The sequence below is a fragment of the Eurosta solidaginis genome, unplaced genomic scaffold (assembly GCF_040869045.1).
Source record: "Eurosta solidaginis isolate ZX-2024a unplaced genomic scaffold, ASM4086904v1 ctg00001068.1, whole genome shotgun sequence".
NCBI classification, from domain to species: Eukaryota; Metazoa; Arthropoda; class Insecta; order Diptera; family Tephritidae; genus Eurosta; species Eurosta solidaginis.
In genome coordinates, this window is record NW_027136915.1 from 665,144 (window position 1) to 672,263 (window position 7,120).

Sequence of the window (7,120 nt, forward strand, 5' to 3'; positions counted from 1 at the left end):
CTAGGGCGTTGATCAGACAATTAAATAAAAGCGTTGGGCGCGTGAAATTTCTAAAAATGTGAGGCGCAGCATACCCTGATTAAAGTTCAGTTGGTCTTACTTATGACTATCAACAGAAATTTGACGCATTCAACGCTTTTATTTAATTGCCTGATCTACGCCCTAGATTGACGAGGAGTGTGATGACTAGTACCTAGGACCTAACTAATTATTTTCAATCTTTTGGTATTATTGCTACTTAATGTAAGTATTGTTTTCAATAAAACCGTTTAACTTAAATTTTTTTTTAAATTTTTTTTTTTCTATCTTTTAGTATTATTATTATTTAATGTAAGTATTGCTTTCAATAAAACCGTTTAACTTAAACTATTTTTTATTTATTTTATTTTCAAGTTTTTAGTTTTTATTTAATTTCTTAATATTTCTCATTCTATTTAGTTCATTTAGTGCCTCATTATTACAAGGACTGTTTCCTGACAGTTTGTTACAATCTAACTCGTCAATACATAGTCCTTCCAAAGACTTTACTCGACTCAGCGCCACGTATGCTTGTCCCTCCTCGAACAATTTTGAACCTAAATACACAACTGCGTAGTTAACTGTGCTGCTTTACATTTTGTGGACAGTGGAAGCCCACGACAAAATTTAGGGTAACGTCCTCCTTTCAACCGTCCCATAATTGAATATGGCCTTAGGGTGAATAATGTGTACGCCGTCTCTTCCAAAATCGATCTGAGCTGACGGTACATCTCTTTGATACATTTGAGCTCGACGAAACTGAGGCCAAACAATTTCAGTAATGCATCCGATTGCGCCGTTCACAAATCCTTTCGATACATCAATATTGGACCGCAACATAACTTTATGTGCTCCAAAGTATTTTGATGTCACTTCTACCGGACTGTATATAATATATGTTCAAACACCCAAATCGGACAGAGAAGTACGAGTTTTTTAAATATCTCAATTTTTGCGACACTTAGCGTGAATTTTTTTACTAAAGCGGTTTCTATTTCTGTGTGTAAAATATGATTTCCAAATATGAGCCAAATCGGACCACAAATACGATTTTTGTGAATATTTCGGTACATGCGCCACCTAGCGGCGATTTTTTCATAGGTCGCTTTCTATTCTTGTATGTATTATGTGTTCCAAATATGAGCGAAATCAGATCACAAATACGATTTTTGTGACTATCTCGATCCTGGGGCCACCTAGCGGCAATTTTTTCATACGTCGATTTCTATTCATGTATGTATTATGTATTCCAAATATGAGCCAAATCTGACTACAAATGCGATTTTTGTGGATATCTCGATTCATACGCCACCTAGCGGTGGTTTTTTTGTCATATGTCGCTTTCCATTCTTGTATGTATTATGTGTTCCAAATATGAACGAAATCGGACCACAAATACGATTTTTGTGAATATCTCGATCCTTGCGCCACCTAGTGGTGATTTTTTTTCTTATTATTGCATTGTCATCGGGTTCTGAACTATATACCAAGTTTCAAGCTTGCAGATTATCGGGAGGTTGCTTAAAGTTTAATTATAAAATTCGCGCTGTCCGTGCAGCCTGTCAAGTCAACATAAATAAAACCGTTTAAAATAAAATTAAAGAAAAAAAACTTTTTTAAAAATAAGCTCTTATTATTGGTTAATAAAATTAACTAAAAAGTAAAAAATAAATTGACTGTAAAGAAATATAACACTTTATAAGTTTTTTATTATTAAATCTTACAGTTTATATCACAGTCCTAATTGTTCTTATAAAAATCGTGTTAAATTTTGATGGTATAATCAAGAACATTTAGGACCTCCTTTTCTTGCTATCACAATATAACACGCTTTTAATAGAACAATTAGGACTGTGATATAAACTGTAAGATTTAATAATTTAGGTGTAAAATTTTAATGTTAAAAATATATAATTATATAAAATATGGAATTTTTTTGTCGCAGACGAAAAAGCCTAATTATCGTTAAAGGTTACAATAAACTTATAAAGTGTTATATTTCTTTACAGTCAATTTTTTTTTACTCTTTAGTTAAATTTTTTAACCAATAATAAAAGCTTATTTTTAAAAAAGTTGTTTTTCTTTAATTTTATTTTTTACTTTTTAGTTCGTTTTATTAACAAGTAATAGAAGCTTGTTCTTAGAAAAGCTTTTTTCTAAAATTTAATTTCAATATGAATTTTTTTAAAATTTTTAGTGGGGTAAAATATTGTTTAAATTAGTTATGTAATCTTTACTTAGTTATTTGTAACGTTTCTCATCCTGTCCCTTTCTTTTAAGCATCAACATTACAAGGTTTCTTCTATTCGATTAAAATCATATTTTATTGTGACTTTGCCTACGGCGTGTTCAGTTTACAACTTCTAATTGCAGATCTCTGCTCTGTTCCATCGCCAAAAATCTGTAAAACAAAATCAAGTGCGCAGAAAAGTATGCAACATTTAGCGATAACAGCCTAATGCTTGAAACACAATGCCGAGCGACGACGATATACGCCGCGTCGGGCGATGACATTTTTCAAATTACGCCCAGACATTTCGTCTACTTAAAACACAATGCCGGGCGAAATTGACGCTGTTTATTCAGAGTGGCCATTATTTAGAAATAAAGATGAAACAAATTAAAACTATTTTATAATTTATTTAATAATTTGGGAAAAATTTAAACAACGTGACATCAGGACGGACAAGGCGACAGCTGTTTCGATTATACCTTGTAAATCTCTTCAAAGCCTTTTCTCCCGGGAGTGGGAGTCGAACTCGCACTCCTACGATAGTTGAAATGGTTGTAAACGCATTCAGCTACGTCATGCCTGTTGTAAAGTTCTTCCCAATTGCCTTCTTTTTGCATATTTTAATCTTTTACACATTGCATACTTCGTATGCAATTATGTGTTAAAGCTATGCTTGGTACGGCGGTTTTCAAAGAAACTTTGGTTTTTGTTGCTGTTTTCGTTCTATTTATAGAACTACAACGAATTAACCAATTTTGTCTGTTTGTATGATTTTAATAATCGGGGATTGCCCATATTGCTTTTTCAAATGTATGAAAACATTTATTTGGAGCAATTTTTTAATTTTATAATTTATTTAATAATTTGGGAAAAATTTAAACAACGTGACATCAGGACGGACAAGGCGACAGCTGTTTCGATTATACCTTGTAAATCTCTTCAAAGCCTTTTCTCCCGGGAGTGGGAGTCGAACTCGCACTCCTACGATAGTTGAAATGGTTGTAAACGCATTCAGCTACGTCATGCCTGTTGTAAAGTTCTTCCCAATTGCCTTCTTTTTGCATATTTTAATCTTTTACACATTGCATACTTCGTATGCAATTATGTGTATCGTAGGAGTGCGAGTTCGACTCCCACTCCCGGGAGAAAAGGCTTTGAAGAGATTTACAAGGTATAATCGAAACAGCTGTCGCCTTGTCCGTCCTGATGTCACGTTGTTTAAATTTTTCCCAAATTATTAAATAAATTATAAAATTAAAAAATTGCTCCAAATAAATATTTTCATACATTTGAAAAAGCAATATGGGCAATCCCCGATTATTAAAATCATAAAAACTATTTTAATTCTCTGCTTTAGCACTTGACTGCTAAAACACGCCCAAAATGTTGAGAAATTAACAAAACAAAACAAAAATATTAAGAAATTAAATTAAAAATTATATGTAAAGGAAAAAAAGTTAGATGGTGCTGCTTGGCCTTTAGATACAATGGCGACATCTGTCTATCACAACTCATCTGTACAAAAATATCACGACCTCTGCTTCTCAAGTCTCCCAATCCAGAGCATTTCCGTTAGAATTGGGCGTGATACGGGGCTAGAAAACTCTCTGGATGTTACCTATTCTATTTTAAAGGCAGCGTTGCAAACTAAAGATAAGAAACTAACAAATTATCTGGCTCACAAACTGAACCAGACTTCTATCTGGATTTATCTGGATCAAATCATTGTTGTTGCATTTACATGCAAAATTATTTATCTGGCTCAGGATATTTGCGACAGGATGATGGCTAACACTTCCCCATGCAAACTGAATATTTATGTGTGCGCAATGTCAAACATTGACAATATTCCGAACCACAGTAGGGATGAATTTTTCTTTGCACATAATATGCTAATGACCTGGATACAATCGAAGCCGCAAATATGGCCATGTTTCGTAGCAGATTATAATTTATTAATTTTGATATTGTGATAATGCCGGCCCATAACATTTCTAAGCGGGACACTTTAAAATTTGTGAAAAATACGGGATGTCCCGCCCAATACGGGACATTTGGCAATGCTAGTGTGTATGTATATATGCATACTTTCAATCATGTAGGATAATCCGTTATCCCGGGATTCAGCTTTACCCCAATTTCGAGAGCCCTAATATACATACAAATGTGTGTCCCTAGTGCCGTACATATGTTTGTATGCTTGTCCATATGCATGCCGTGTTGTCCATTATCGGCCGTGCATTTTACCATGTTCGTGCGTATGTTCGCTGTCGCTTTGCTGGCTATTGGTCATCTGGGGTGGGGTGGGTGATCGGTTCCTTGACTTGGAGTTGCGGGACTTTAGATACTCCTTGCGTATTCGGGGTGTCCTTATATTTTCTGAAATGAACTATTAGGGTGGGTGGAAATATTTTGCTTATGTGAAAAAGCGTGGAAGTCAACTTCTCGCAAATATGTAAAAAATTGTATAGCTGTGCGCAGAAATTGATGTTTCAGTGTATATATTTGTGATAAACGTATGTATAGGCAATAAGTATGTACGTATTTAAGTATAGACATAATTCATTGTATTTAACATAGTGTGACGAATATTAGTGACGCTAAGTGATACTCACATCACTGGTCTGATGCTAAGTAAATTAAGCCACAACAACAATAAAGCAGACAGTCACTTGTATCTACATAAAGGAATCAATCATTATGTCTACACATATGTACGTACAGGCAGCGGAGAAGCAACGCACAACCATATACTGTGAGCGCCAAAATAAAGTAAACACCTCATATTGCTTTAATTTGTTTTTATTATATTTATATAAACACAGTTTTATTAAAAAAAATATTGCATAATTCATTGTTCATTGACGCAAAATTTAATTCATTAAAGGAATTAACGAAAACTAAAACACATAAGAAAATAACTCGCTTTTTATAGAGTGCACCAGTTTTTTAGCGCCAAAACGGATTTCTTAATGATCAGTAAAAGTTTATATTTAATACTTTGTTGTCCCTTTGACTTTATCACAGCTGCTAATCTTCTGGGCATCCTGTAATACCACCTTCAGGTCATTCTTGCAAGAAATGTTCCTTTCTCTAATTTTTCTGTTGAGATGTTCCCACAGGTGCTCAATTGGATTAAGGTCTGGGGATTGTGGTATAAGTGTTTATTGCGAAGTACTTTAATAAAAGCCATTTTGCATTATTGAATAGTGGAGTTATTTATTCAACAGTTTAGTGATTCGAACGTTAGTAGAAGGTTGCAGATGTGAGAAATTGCATTAAATTCGTTACAATTGGTGTCAGAAGAGGAATTATTGAATAAATTCTGAAGACTTCGAATACAACTTGGACATGGCAAAGTGGAGTGAATTGAAGATTCAGCAACTGAAGAAGGAGTCGGAGAGCCGTGGATTGAATACAACTGGCAATAAACTCGAACTTCAGGCACGACTACGAAAGGCAATGGAATTAGAGGGAATCAACGTGGAAGAGTATGGCTTTCCTCTTGAGGGCGAGGAGACAACAAAAATTGAAGAGAAAATGAAACATCGGAGACAGTTACGAGCACAGAGTTGAACATGATTTTAGCTGCAATATCTGCTCAAACATCGACAGTGGCATCTCAACTGGCAGAACAGAAGGCATATATGGAATAACAGGAGACACGCATCACGTCCAAGATTGAAGCCCAGGAAAGACAAATGTCATATCAGCTGGAATCGCAGGAGAACCGTATAACAACGAAGATTGAAGCACAAGAAACGCGTATAACAGAAATGTCGTCACAAATATCCACAAATATGTCATCACTACTAGAAGAGCAGAAGACATATATGGCATCCCAACTGGAGGAGCAAAAGACATATATGGCATCCCAACTGGAATCACAAGAGACATAACAGAGAAATAACATCTAAAATTGAAGCACAAGACGCAGATCTCTGCACAATTGGAAACGCGTATGGACGAGAAAATAACGCAGTTTGAGGAAAAAATCGAGGCCGAGGTGGATGTTTTGAGAGGACGTATCCAGAAGTTGCAACTTAATCGTCCGGCTGCTTCAGCGAGTAATACGAAGGTAAAAATTCCATATTTTGACGCCTCTGTTCCTTTCCAGGTCTTTAAGCTACAGTTCGAGAAGACCGCTGCACTGAACAACTGGAATGCTGAAGATACAAGTTGCTGCACTGTTCATGGCACTGTAAGGGCCTGCAGCTGAGATTTTACAAACCATTCCAGAGGGCGAACGAAACTGTTATGAAGCATTGATGGGCACTCTAGAGAGACGATACGGAACTGAGCGTAGGAAACAGATATACCAAATGGAGTTACTGAACCGCTTCCAGAGGCCTGGTGAAACATTGCAAGAGTGTGCGTGGGATGTTGAAAGGCTGTCACATTTAGCGAATGCGGACGCGCCCGTGGAATACACTGAAAGGGTAAAGGTTAAGAGCTTTATAAATGGCATACGGGACGTCGAAACAAATCGAGCTACATACGCAAAACCCAAAGCCAACATTCGCAGAAACGGTATCATATGCTCTGATTCAGAAAACAGCGTCGCTTCTGTGTAAGCCAGTTTTCAAAGCACGCCGTGCGGAAGTAGAAAGGCCAGAGTCGTTAGACGCAATTTTAGAAGCTTTAAAAAGAACGCAACAGAACAATAATTGTGGAATCAAATGTTTCAAGTGCGGTAACCCAGGTCACATTGCTCGTCATTGCAGCACCGGTCCTGGTAGTTACAACTTGGGTGGCCGTAAACGCAAAGCTGGAGGAGATAAGCAAGAGCGAGTCAGATGTAAAGATCGGAAACTTGCCCCAGCTATTGAATGTCCTGTGATATCTGTGTTGCAAATTGGAAGGAAATCA